The sequence below is a fragment of the Sceloporus occidentalis genome, unplaced genomic scaffold (assembly GCF_023333645.1).
Source record: "Sceloporus occidentalis isolate IW3139 unplaced genomic scaffold, rSceOcc1.0.p SCAF_1, whole genome shotgun sequence".
In the NCBI taxonomy this organism is placed as follows: Eukaryota; Metazoa; Chordata; class Lepidosauria; order Squamata; family Phrynosomatidae; genus Sceloporus; species Sceloporus occidentalis.
The window spans coordinates 51572111-51586752 of NW_028316981.1; the positions used below are offsets into that span (position 1 = coordinate 51572111).

The 14642-nt window shown below is 40.7% G+C and overlaps 1 protein-coding gene across 2 annotated transcripts in view; it reads right to left on the bottom strand.

Annotated features, from left to right (window-relative positions):
- LOC149321400 (netrin-4-like) overlaps positions 1 to 14642 on the bottom strand; it is a 104704-nt gene that overhangs the window by 45188 nt on the left and 44874 nt on the right. The window lies entirely within an intron of this gene.

Genomic DNA, 14642 nt, shown 5'->3' on the forward strand with positions numbered 1-14642 from the left:
GTTAGTAGCATGAGCTTTTGCAGACTTGACCTACTTCCTCAGATGCATGAAGAGTAGGCTTATGTCTACGAAAGTTCATGCTACCAGCTTCTTTTTTACAGTTAGTCTCAAAGATGCTACAAGATCCCTCTGCATACTGATTATCCTGGAGGAATGTTACTGTCAGGAGGAGACGATACAGAAGGAATTCAGAACTCCTGCAACGAATCCCATTTTGGAAGAAAGGCAGGATATATATACTGTAAATCAAATAAATAAATAAATAAATAAATAAATAAATAAATAAATAAATGGAACATTCCATGTGTTCATAATTATTTGGTGTAAAGTGCAATGCTTGTTTTCTTGCCAGAAAACATCACCAACAATACCTGCAGCAAGTGAAAATTGGTAGCTCTCTTGGAAGAGAAGGTCAGTGCACTACGGATACAGTGTGGTGTCTTTGATACACCAGAGGAGATCTTTCTGTTTAGAACATTGGGAACCCTGATCATACAAAACTAACAGGAAGAAAATGGCAAGGAAAATGAAGAGGTTTATAACAGTGAGGAAACACCCTAGAAGAAAATCACTGTCAGGAGCAGACCACACAGAAGGGATTCAGAACCTCTCCAACTAAGTAAACACTGTCTGCATCATTAGAAGGATATAAGCAGTGAAGATACTGAAACAGGAAACAATAAAGTCTACCACATGCCAAGGAAGGAGTCAAAGCAATGACCAATCCCAACATCAAGAAAATAAAGGGACTGGTGGTTAGGGACTCATTGCCCAGGGGTACAGAAGCACCTGTGTGTGCTACCCAATAAGATGAACTGGGAAGTAAGTATATGGCCTTCTTGGAGGATATATCTGTGATGTCATTGACAACTTACCAAAACTCGTCAAGAACACAGATCAGTACACCCTTCCCCTTGTTCGTGTGGGTACCAATGATATGGCCAAGAACATCTTTGAGCAGATCACTCCTGACTATGAAGTTTTGGGCAGGAAGCTGAAGGGGTCTGGGGCACAGGTGGTGTTCTCCTCAATTCTGCCAGAGGATAGAAGACCACACAGTGACAGGAAGATACTAAAAGTGAATGACTGGCGATGTAGATGGTATAGATAGGAGAGGTTTGGCTTCTGGGATCATGGTCTTCACTTCTTTGAGAATGAATGGGCACAGGTGGGCTGCACTTCATAAAGGGCACTTCTAAAAGGGTGTTCTGGCTGCAGGAACCTTCACTTTATGTCATGTAAGCAAACAAATCCAACAAGTACCTTCCTACAATATAAAAGCATGGTCAGGCCTCCTGTTGAAGAAGTGGTCTCTGAGTTATGTTGTGGAAGGCTTTCACAGTAAGAAGCAGAAACTTGAATTGTACCCAGAATTTATGGGTAGAGAGCCAAACTATTTCTGGCTCATATCACTTTCACATTCTGCATTAGATCAAAATATTCCTAAAAACTCACCTGGAAAATGCAAAAGTATTTTTGTATGAAATTTCTCCTGACATATCCTTTATGTATGCCATCTCACCTAACATATGCACAGTTTCTCAAAGTGCATGTATTTTTGCATATAGGTTTCTCTAATATAGGTATTTTTGTGTGCAATTTTTAGCCAAGAACTGCATGGCAAAATTTAGAGAAGGGCACCAGCACAACCCACAGATTAGTACAAGAAGTGAAGATATAGGTTAACCTACCTAAACAAGAAAAATATCCACAGAAGCTATGTTGGCCATAAAGCAAAATACGTTAACATCCAAAACTCATAGTAATAAATATATATTGTCATCTTCTTGCCAGGGAAGGAGTGAAAGGACAGGCCCAATGCCATCAGGCCTGAAGAGGAAGAGCCCTCCCCTCCCTCCTTCCAACTGTCATCTTCTGGCCTTAGAGGGAGTGAAAGGACAGGCCCAACGCCATTGGGCCTGGCCTCAATTAAGAAAAAGAGCCGTCCCTCCAGTCCATCTGCCTTGGTCCAGGCCTCAGAGGGAGAGAAGAATGCTGGACCTGATCCCCCCTCCCACCACCATTCCTTTCTCCTTTTGTGTCGTGTCTTTTTAGTTTGTAAGCCTGAGGGCAGAGAACTGTCTATTATCCCCTCTGTTGTAAGCCGCCCGGATTTCCAGTGATTGGGCAGCATATAAATAAATCCTATTATTATTATTATTATTATTATTATTATTATTAAACAATATAATAATACTATTTATTTATTTATAACCCGCTCTTCAGCTAAAAGGCTATCAGAGCAGCTTACAAATTGCTAATTAGACATTTCCGTGCCCTCAGGCTTACAGTCTAAAGAGATAAGACACAAAAGGAGAAGGGAATGGCAGTGAGGAAGGGGGAAAGTCCAGCAGATCTTCTCTCCCTCTGATGCCTGAACCATGGCAGATGGACTGGAGGGAGGGCCCCTCTTCTTACTCTGATTAGGTGTAAAACAGTGATAACTTTATTGGCCAAACAAAATTCACAAAATACCTGATGCAAGTATGTATTTTGCATCATGTATTTTGTGCATTTTGGTTGACCAATAAAGATATTGCTGATTTTTGGATTTTGGATGTTATTGTACTACCTAAACATGTTGTAGATCAAATGAAATAATTACTCGTCCTTGAGAAGCTCATCAGTAAACTGCACTTATCAAAGAATAGGGACCTGTTCAATCATTATGAAATGAAGCACACAAGAAGTTGGAGAAGAGACCCCCCTTTGTGCATCCAGGCTTTTCACATGGGGAGGGGGGCAGTCAGCATTCCAGTTTGCATACACAGCCTGTATAAAACCAGAAAACCAGGCTGTAAATCCCTGTTTACCCACAAAAACCCAGTGGACGAGCCAAACTCTTTCCAACTGAGAGAAAAGCAATGGCAAGAGAAAAGCAACTGTCAGGAAGTTCTTTTCTAAGAATCACCTACAAGGGCATGACAATATTCAGTCCCAAAGGCTATACAACCATGAACCATCATGTCAAGATGCTTCTACTCCAGAAAATGGGAAAGGGGGGAAAGCATATTCAGTAAAAATGGGTAAACAGAGCTTGTCAGCACCTGTCTGTCCAAGACTGAAATCAGGACCAGGAGACTTATCTATCACAAGATTGCCCACTTCTACAAGAACATCACCACTACCAACCAACATTACCTAGAATGCATTAAATAACTTTAAAGAGGAAATATTCTTGTTTACTTAATACACTATAAAATGCCCTTTGATATCATGATGCAAATTGGTTTGAAGGGTATTTCATATCTTTATTATACTTTCTTTTTTCCTTTTTTCTTTGATGTAAAAGCATAACTGAGTGACTACTTTGCCTGTGCCAAGGAAAGAGATTTGTGAGATTACAGTCTGGGATTTGTACTAAGGACTGATTTTATGAAATTCTATCATGTTGTTTATGCTTCGAATATGAAACCCTTTCTTTTTTGTATGTTCATGGACTGCCATGTTTCATCAGGATACTCAGCATTAAGGATTTTTTCAGACCCTTACAAAACAAATGCAAAATTGTTACTTATTTGTTATGAAGCCCAAACATCTCTCTTTCTATTAAGGGCTTCCAGGATAGAAATATCACATTATCACAGCACTCAAACTGCTCTATTTTGTTACTCTGGAAAATATGATACCTCAGTACCCATTCGTTACACAAATTTTACGTGCAACCTATTTGACAGTATTGGTGATATATACCTGTAATTCTGTTCCCTGGCTTGCCTACTTTATGAATTTCTTATTTAAACTGGCTGAGTAAAGAATCTGTAACTCACCTGGAAGAAAACTCACCCATTTCCATATTTCCCTCACAGCCATTGAATGAAACCATAAAAACAAAATAATAAAATAAACTGAAACAAATCTTGAGTTTAAGGGTGGGGGTGGGGGACATTATCATGTCAATATGTTACTATCATGAATGTGTAGCATAGTTGAATATGTAGCAGTTATTCTAGGTTATGAATCTGTGACTGAAATGCAGGATGCCAGCCATTGTTTTTATGCTGTTCCTGGATCCTTTTTGTTACCACACTTGCTCAGGCTACATGTCTTTAAGCACCTTATTCTGGAAATTAGCTTTTCTGGAACACAAATTGTCCTAGCAAATGACAGTGTCCCAGCAACATTTCCCAGTATAAAGATCATAGAGGAATAATAAGAAACTAGCAAACTGTCAGCTACAGCAGGCTTCCCAAGCAGGAAAAGAGAAAGAAAAGGGAGGTATGGAGGCTGAGTTGGTGATGTTATTGTGCACTGTGACTTTAGCTTGAGAGGAGGCAGAGCTAAGGAAGAATTCCCAAGGAGAAGTAAGATGATAGGAACATGTTTGAAAGAAGAAATAATTAATTACACAGAAATTAGAAATAATTAATTACACAGACCAGCAAAACTGAGGTCATCATTAAAAAGGATATGCTGGTTTTACAGGAATTTGGCATTCTAAATCCAAAAAAGACTTCAGATTTGTTCCATCATTCACAGTTTTTCTCACAACTTGCTTTGACAGTTCTTTTGTAACATGTGATTGAATGAAATGATCCTGCAAAGGATTATCCTGCAAAGAGTAAGAAAGGGGCTGAAGTCTTCTACTAAACTTTCAAAACACTTTTATTCACTGATATGAAATACAAACTCTTCAAAAGACTAAAAGAAATCACACTGAAACATCAGTGTCCACACTTAATCAAAGCTGAGTAAAAAACAAATTGATAAAAAATATCAAATTTGTAAAAGAACCAAGTGAGGAATGACATTTTTATTGGGTTTTTTTAAAATTCAGCATCACAAAATACATTGGTTTTGGGGGGTTTTCGGGCTATGTGGCCATGTTCTAGAAGAGTTTCTTCCTGACATTTCGCCACCATCTGTGGCTGGCATCTTCAGAGAATGCTTGCCTGGAAAAGAGCTGGGTATATATATGTACTGTGTCACTCTAGGAAAGGAGATTTGCATGTATATTGTTTTGTGTGTGTGTGTATATATATATATATATATATATATATACACACACACACATACACACACACACCCAACTCTTTTCTAGGCAAGCATTCTCTGAAGATGCCAGCCGCAGATGTTGGTGAAACATCAGGAAGAAACTCTTCTAGAACATGGCCACATAGCCCGAAAAACCCACAAAATACTATGGATCCCAGCCATGAAAGCCTTCAACTTCACATTACAAAATACATTAAAAACAATATTAAAAAAATCATTGCAGACCTGTGTTTTTGATACTTCCTTATGTTCTGTCAGAAAAATGCGAGAAAGGGATGATTTTTGAAACAGGAATATGCTGAAAGCCTGTCATTTCATAACATGAAAACATCTTATACTTTTACAGCATACTGATTATAATTTCTACGGGATCATTTTTATGCATGTACTCCAACAATTACTATTTAACATACTGCTATTGAGTTATCTACAATTCTGTCCTATTCATCCCCCACTAATGTTCTTATTTTTATTTAATATATATACCTTATTTATCTGTCTGAAGTTGTGTGCTTAGTAGCATGTTTTGTAGTCATCCACAATGTTGCAGCAACAACAAAATCAAGAGGGTTACCACAGAGAAGATGGTTACACCAAGTATCTCCAAATGGAATGTCATGTTTGAAGAACTGCATCAGAGCAACATGGATGAAATCACCAAAAATGGTATGCACTGTTCAGCACTCATGAAAACCAATGGGATAACTCCCTAAGTTTATTCTTATAAAGTTGGGAGGAGAATGTTTCATTATGCATACCAGGATGGATTCTTTTCATGACAAGTGAGTAATTTATGCATTTTTAGTTTTTTAATACAGTTTCTGCTGGATAAAGTCATGTTGTGGCCCATGTATTGGAAAATAAACAAAATAAAAAGAGAAATCCAGTAGTGGTTTACAATCACTGGGCCAACAGCGTGGGCTGTAATGTGTTTTCTTTTGTAATGGGCAGAGTATTTATTTTTCTTCCATCTGTATTAATTTAACAGACTATTCATCTTTTGAAACATCACCATTAGTTTATTTAGCAGTTTAGTTCCCTTTATTAGGTTTTTCTTTAAGTGGGACCACATTCGTTAGGGTGGAGTTTAATAACATCTTTTGTTGCTATGATACTAGGATGAATCCTAGATTTATACCAGAGAATGAGGTGTGGTAGCTCAGATTTTTGCTTAAATGTTTTGAAATCCATACAGTTGTTGTTAATACCATCATGCTGACTTCTAAAGATGAAAAAATAAATGGAAATCAGACATTTTCATGTAGGAAAAAAAAAACAATCCAGAATTGCAAAAATCTGGAGGAATATGATATTAGTTGTGAAGGGAGTCCTTGACTTCACAATGCCACCCCATGCGAAGATTAAAGCATTTCAAACTCCTTTGGCTTTTAGATTTTGGATCAGAATAAGGAAATTGGCTGAGCTAAGCTGCAAAATGATATAGCTTGCTTCTGGTTAAATGGTTTGAATTCTGCTGTGGCACCTAAATCTACTGACCTTTTAAAATATCTCGGAGCCTTATCACACGGAGGGTTTTGCAGCTCTGTTCCGACGCGACTGCGGGTCCAACCACGTGGATTCATGCTAAAACGTGATGTATTATCCCACGTGATTGCTTTCTATGCGGGGGGGGGGGGTTGTTCCGAGGCGCTTCCACAGTCAATCCAAAATAACTCCTCATTTTGGTGAATTCGGTAACAAGCGAATTCACAAAAACTGCTCCTAAGCTCCCTTCGATTTCACTCTGAATTGGTCTGGTGTGGAATACAACTTTGCTTCCATCCTGCCCCCCCCCCCAACCTCCAAGGTCCCACATTTCCCATGATGCTACGCTGCAGTTTTGCCCCATTTGCTTCCAGTGATCCTTCAAGAACGGAGGGCACGTTTGGATGTAGCTGACAGGGATGAAGGGAATGAAACAGGAGGCTGGGGGGAGAGATGGGAGCAATGGAGGGGACCACTGGAGGCTGAGGGAGCAACAAACTTCAATTCCCAGAATTCCATAGCCTCGAGACAAACTCCAACTCCCAGAATTCCATAGCACTGAGCCAGGACAGTTAAAGTGGAATCAACGTAAGAGAAGGCAACTGTTACAAAGGGAAGGAGAGTGGATTGGATTCAGGGAGGTGGTATTTTAGGGAGCATGGAGAATAAGGGAAACTGGGTCATTTCTGCATTCCTCCAAAATGAGTCTCCTTCAGAGCCAAAGGATTTACTTCCAAGTAAACCTGCAGCTTCTACACTGATTATTTGCAGTGAAAGAAATGTTTTAATAATAATAATAATAATAATTATTATTATTATTTATTAGTTTTAAAATAATAATAATAATAATAATAATAATAATAATAATAATAGGTTATTAGTTTGCTGAGGCACCAGAGCTCTCTGGCAGAGAAGGCTCAATGTCTCACGACACTACAGTTCCCAGATTTCCATAGCACTGAGCATGGAGAATAAGGGAAACTAACACTATTCTGCACTAGTGCTGTAAAAAATCACAGATCTAATTTTTCCCAATTATGTGAACATCCAAATATCATGAAGTGTTACATTTAACAAGAAATTACATGCACATACATTTTAAAATTTGGTTTTATGAAGGGGGAAAATAACCTGTCTTGGCAACCAATTCCCTGGACCCAAATTCAAATTCATATCTGCCTTCCCATACTGTACAAGCCATCGTATTCCCCATCACCATGTATGGATGTGAAAGATGGATGGTGAAGAAAGAGAATAAAAAGAAAATAAATTCATTTGAGCTGTGGTGCTGAAATCTGAATTTACAGTGCTTAAGCAGAGGAGCGACAGGGAGTCTTGGAGGTGTCTCATCCACAGGGTCACCATGAGTCAGGGGTTGACACTTGAGGGCAGTCAACAAAAGACCTTGTCTGTTTTTTAAAAAAGCTAAGAATGATGAAAAATGGGCTAAGAATGGAGCTTCTATAATAGCATACCCTCCAATATTTCACAGATCCAAACCAGTAGATGCTTGTGACCAAGCTACTTCAGAGTTTGGTGAAGATGGCAAAAAGATTAATGAGGAAGAACACACATGCTAGGAGGGGCCATGTTTTTGCCTAAGCCTACCAGGAAGGATAAGCTTCTGACCACACCTCAGCCTTCCCCAATACTGAGTTAATGTGAGTGCCATCTACTTTTGCACTCTGAACTCACTTTGCAGCAGTTGAAGCAAGTGGGGAACAAAGAGGGAAGGGGATGGAGGAGAGAAAAATTTGACTTTTTAAAAGCAGCTGAAAATAAAGGATTAATTGGGACTGTCTGTGCCGGATCAGGACAGCTGATGTGTATGTGGTAATTTGTACTTTTTTAGTTTGCACATCCTTTATATATTTTTTAAAAAGCCCTTTAGGCACTGTTTCCTGTGACTGTACTCTACTGTCAGTTCTTTGCACTCTGGAAACTGTGTGCATGTGCTTTCAGGTCACTTATTGATTTATGGCAACCTCATGAATTTTGTAGGGTTTTCTTATGCAAGAAATACTCAAAGGTGAGTTTAGCAGTTCTTTCCTGTGAAGTATAGCCTACAACACCTGGTATTTGCTGATGGTTTCCCACTGAAGTACTAACCAGAGCTCACCCTATTTAGCTTCCAATATCATACATGATATGGTGCCCTTAGGGTATTTAGGCTGAACATTTTTGCTCAGCCTTATAAATTCTATCAGCAACAGGGATGAAGGGGAAAACATTGTACCTGCTTTGAAAATTCATTGGCATCCTGTCAGTGATAAGGCTGAAAGCTCCAAAAATTTTCAGAGGTTACCTAAGCGTTTCACTTTAAAGAGTGAAGGGTGCAATGCCAACTTGCTTCCACTTACTCCACCTTCTTCCTCTCCTCCCAAAGGGAAAGGGGGGTAAGCTGCACATGGGAGGTGGGTTCCAGTGATGACAAGGAGAGACCCAGATGAGACTTCTCCATGGGCAGGAATTGGTGCTTTGAACCCTTTTCCCCATAGGTGGTCAAATCCCCATAAAGCAAATGACTTCTCTTTGGGCATCCAGGTTGCAGAACCATCTTGCCTGCCCCAGCAGATCTTCTTGCTCCCTCTCCCTCTGGGAAGATGTCCTTCCATCCCCTTCATATGATTTAAAAATAATAATAATCTGGGAGCCATTTGGTTTGTCCAGTTCATTGTTGTTGTTTACTCCTCTTCCTTACCTTTGTTTACTTTAGTGAATATTTTTTCCATTTAAAAAGATATGTAGATTATTGTTAATCACATTGGACATTTTTAGAGACCTGTGTAGTAAATGACACTTAGGGCTAGTCTACATCTAAATGTATTATGTAAATTGCTGGTTTTCACACATTTACACCAATGCTTAAGTGTCTTTAATTTCTTACGCAAATTTGCCCCCCTCCCCCCCCATCAAAATGCACAGCCATCAGAATCCATGCAAAACAGATGGACAGCACAGGGACGTAGCCAGGATTTTGGGAAGGGGGGGGGTCCAGACTAAGTGCCACCATTATAATGGGGCTTGGGGACAGTGATGCAGTCTGATACTAGCAGATACTCTGATAAAACCCGCTATTACTTTTTCAGCTGATTTTATGGAGTTTTACACAAACCCTCCCCAACAAAAAGCCCAAATTCTTCCGAACTGCATGTGGCTGGATCACAGTCTATTTTAATAGAATGAGTATTTAAGCCATGTAGACAAGCCCTGGGAAAGATGCTTTGCTCAGAAAAGAAATCTGTTGAATTTCTCAGTGGCTAGAAAATGGTGGTGTTAAGTGTCTTTCACCTGTTAAAGTATACGGAATATAATTTGGAAACAGTCTGCATAGGCTCTGACTAGCACAAATCAGCCAGAACAGCCATGGCTCTGCATTCTCAGCTAGTCTTGAAGAGTCCTGATTTCCCCTACTTCTGCCTCTCACTCACATGCAGTCTGTAAACTGAGTTCATCACACTTTACCTTCAATTAGTTCAGCAGAAAGAGCCTGCATTCCTGTTTTGTGAGACGAAGAAGAAGGCAGAGTCAGGGTAAGACCAAAGGAAAACATGCTGCAATCACTCAGTGTTAATATCAAAAATTAGAGTAAAGCTAAAGAAGAACATGTTAAGGAAAAAGCAACATGGGATATACAGTGATTGAAATAAAACATGTATGCGAGAGAGTGACTCAGCAGAAGCAAATTAAGAGCCACACAGGTGTAGAAGGTAATAGAATTAACAAGTCCTGAATGCCAAGGACAGAAATGCAAAGTGGATAATTGAACACACCTGAGAATTGTTAAGTGGTCAAGGCTGAGATGATGAAATCATTAATTGTGGGTTGAACCAAGAGAACCAGTGAGAGTGGATGTACACACCCACTGGGTGGAAACAGACAACAGTGGGTGGTATTATCCAATGACTATAATAATGGCTATGAATCCCAATGTATTTTGTGGGTAGTAGTGAGTGGTAGTGAGGAGTTGTGTTGGATAGTTTTGGAGCTGTATATAGTAGAATAAAGTAGATCTTTTATATAAGACTACTGAGTTTTCTGGTGTCTTGGGTGAAGATACAAGAGCCAGCTGGATCCTGAAGAAGTGTGAAGACTTCTGTGGAAGCAAGAGTGAGAAGGCTTGGAGAGTTTGTCAGGGTCTTCAGCCTATTCTCTGTAACTCTGCTGCTTTAGAGCAAAGCTTTAACCACTGGCCAAAACTGGTCAGCGCCGGTGCATAACAAGGTGGTGAGTTAGAGCCAGAGGTGAAGAGCTACAACTCCCATCATCCCTGACAGAACAATAAACCAATTATTGTGCCAAAATACAACCTGAAAAATATCCTCATAGAATATAAAAATTATGTTCAAATAAATTTGCACTACTAACCCTAACAGCCCAGGGGGATAGAAGAACTCTGGTCTGATGTGAAAGACATTTTCAAGGAAAAATACAAGACACTATCTTAAGGCAAAAAGAAAGAGAAGCTTCTATGGATGACAGATAAAACTCTTCAAGCAGTAAAGGACAGATTATAAACAAAACTGTTCTGTGTCTTGGGCACAGGGACAAGGAGAACTATTAGACTAACAGAATCATAGAATTGGAAGAGACCTCAAGGGCCATCAAGTCCCCCTGACATGCACGTAAACACAATCAAAGCATTCCTGACAGATTGCTATCCAGCCTCTGTTTAAAAATATCAAAAGAAGACGACTCCACTATGCTCTGAGGCAGCATGTTCCATTGTTGAACAGCTCTTACCACCAGACAGTTCTTCCTACTATTGAGGTGGAATCTCTTTTCCTGTAATTTGAATCCCACTGCTCCATATCCTAGTCTCTGGAGCAACAGAAAACAAGCTTGTGCCATCCTCAATGTGACATCCCTTCAAATATTTAAGCATGGCTATCATATCACCCCTTAACCTTCTTTGCTCCAGGCTGAGCATGCCCAGCTCATAAGGCATGGTTTCCAGACCTTTCACCATCTTGCTTGCTCTCTTCTGAACAAACTCCAGCTTGTCAATGATCAATGCATAAAAATAGAAGGTGACAATATAAAAGGAAGAACAACAGACTTCTTCCACAATATCTAGAAATCAAAGGGAATTTAAATTAAGAATAGGGATGCTATATGACCAGCAGGCAAATACATTAAATAAACAAAACAGATCCTAAAAAAAATCAAGCCTGAACTCTCCCTAAAAACAAAGATGACTGAACTGAGACTATTGTTCATTGGATACATCACAAGAAGACATGACTCACTAGAAAATATAATAATGCTTGTAAGGCAGAAAGCAGTAGGAAAAGAGGAAGACCACATTCCAGATGGATAAACTCAGACAAGTTCTGGTGCTTTCTTTTGGGGCAACAGATGTGGGCACAAAGTTTATCGACATTCTAGAGTTGCTGTCACATGACTAGGGACTGCATCCCCTCATATATCCAGTGGTCCTATCATATAAATGCAGTTGTTTCTCTATACAAGCATTCTAACTGGCACAGTGGTAGGAATTTTACTAGTTATATCATCATGTGCCAGGCCCATTTTATCATTCCATTTAAGCTGCTGGGAAAGATGAAAACCAAGAAAAGAATCTTTACATTTTTTATATATATCTAGGTAAAGTAAGTCACAAAACCCAAATGAGCTTTGCAAAATTGCCCTCATTCTGTCATTTTGTTTTAGATGTAATTATGAACTTGTTCCCAGCTTATCCAAAAACCGACTAATTCCCAGACTCTTTGCAAATCTGGCATTTCTCTAGAGGCCAAAATAAGGTTGGTACTGAAAGCAACTCTTAATAAGAAGAGGATTTAACATTCCCACTAGGTTTTTTTCTTATATATTTTGCAATAGCTTGTGCATTTTTAATAGTAATTTTTAATAGTATTTTTTGTGTTTAAAATATTCAAATTTTAAAGCAGGCATTTCATATGCATGGAATTTGGCCATAGCTATTAAGACAGCAGGTGCTTTAAGATGCTTACCTCTTCATTTATAACTGTAAAGTTACTACTTGAAAGGTACATGGGCATCCTAGTTTATAAGAAAAGCTTCCCATCTTAATTCCACCAGATACTGCATGACCTTGTCAATGTAATGAGTAGTTATCCCAAATTTGTTTTCCTATAATAATATCTGTTCTCTGTACAAGCAAAGGTGTGTCTGTGGCGGGATACAAACGGGCAGGGGAAGACGTCTTGGAGGTGTATTCTGCTGAATATGGAGCCTCCAGACCGCCCGCCCCGGGGGCGTGGCTCAGGAGATGGGGCTTCCACATGGGGGGCAGTGAAGACGCCTCACCTGGGGCCGTTTCTGACCCGCAGTTTCCAAACCGCCGCCTCGGAGGACGCTGCAAAGAGAGAGGCAGCTTCCTCACGGGCGGCCAAAAACGGGGCTTTTTTTTCCCTTTGCCGGCTGGCGGATGCGCAGCTGCGGCAGAAAGCCTATGGGCACATTTAAAGTGCCCAAGCCCCTTTAAAACTTTTCCCCCCGCTCTGCCCAAGAACAATGGTGGTCTCCTGCCAGCTGGTGATCAGCTGGTGTTGGCATCCTTGTCCGCTTGCACTTTGCCAGTGTCACCAGCATCATGGATGCCTCCTCTCCTTTGGTCCCCGCGCTCTTGCTGAATCTGCAATGCACAGCCACAGCTGTCGCCGCTGCCACCGCTGTCCCCCTGCCATCCCCCATCACCTCCCTTGTACATATGTAAATATTTACAGTTTTAGCGGTTTTTATTGTTAGGTGAAAATGGCACAGGAATGTGTGTAGGGGCTCACTTTAAAGTCCAAACTTTCCAAGCAGCGCATGCGTACATGTTGCTCTAGGGTTAGGGTTAGGGTTAGGGTTAGGGTTAGGAGTCTTAAAATGCGCTGCAGCTGTGCTGCAGCTTCCACACCTGCATGGCAGCTGACGCTGCAATTAAAGCCTGACTGCAAACTGTGCATGTTCCAGGACCCCGACTCATTATGCGACGCAGCTGACTCGGAGCTTTTAAATGGGCAACTTAAATTAGCGGCGTAGCAATTCTGACGTACCGGTGCAGCAGCTTACAGATGGAGCTGCGCAGCTGCGCATCAAACGGAAAAGAAGCGGAGAAAAGCAGCACCTTTTTAATGCCGCCTCTTCCCGCTTGGGGCGTGCGGGGGGCGTGTTCATGGCGGCATTCAGGTAAGGCCCGTCTGAAAGCTCTACCTTCATGACGTCATGAATACACCCCTTTTTGCCCGTCTGTATCCCGCCAGAGTTTTTCAAATGTATTACACTGGTGAGTCTTATCTGTGGAATGGTGAATTCTATCTGTATCCTGTTATTCACCTACCCCAGTAAATCTCAGGAACAACTGACTCAGGCGGGTTATAAACCGCCGCTTTGAGGCGGTCTCCCGGCGCTGCTGTTTGCTCCGTAAGGGAGCCGCCGCAGCCAAACTGCGCGGCTCCCTTATGGAGCAAAAAAGAAGCTCCAAAATGGAGCTTCTTTCCGTGGTGCAGCTATGACGCCGCGAGGCGCCGCTGGCGCACTCACAATGTCATAGGTGCCGCAACACGCCTGGACACTATGCATCCAAGACGTAAACATGGCGGCGGCCGTCTGGAACGGCCGTCGCCAAAAAATACGTAGTGACTACGTATTAGGGTTAGGGGGGTGCGGAAGCACCACACCTTCCTAACCCTAATACGTAGTCACTACGTATTTTTTGGCGGTCTGTAACCTGCCTCAGTCTTTTAGTTTTCTTAAACATTTCTTATATGTAAATCTATCTGGATGTTAAAAAATAGGTGAAAGAGTGTTAGATATTTCTGCAATCTATAGGAGGTTGCACAAGGAGTTCATGTTAAAAATATGAGCTTTTGTAGAATCACAGAGTGGAAGGTATGCCAAAGATCAACTAGTCCAAACCCCTGACACTATAAGAACTCCTGCTAAAGCATGCCCAACAGGTGGTCATCCAATCTCTGTTTAAAAATCTCCAGCAAAAGAGAGCCCAGCACATTCCAACGTAATCTATTCCATGGTTGAATAGCTCTTGTGGCAAGAAGTTCTTCCTAACCTTTTGGTGGAATTTCCTTCCTTTTAATTTGAACTCTATTGGTGGGGTTGTACCCTCTGGAACAGCAGAAAAGAAGTTCATCTTTTTCAAGACAGCCCTTCAGATACCTAAAGCTGACTTCATA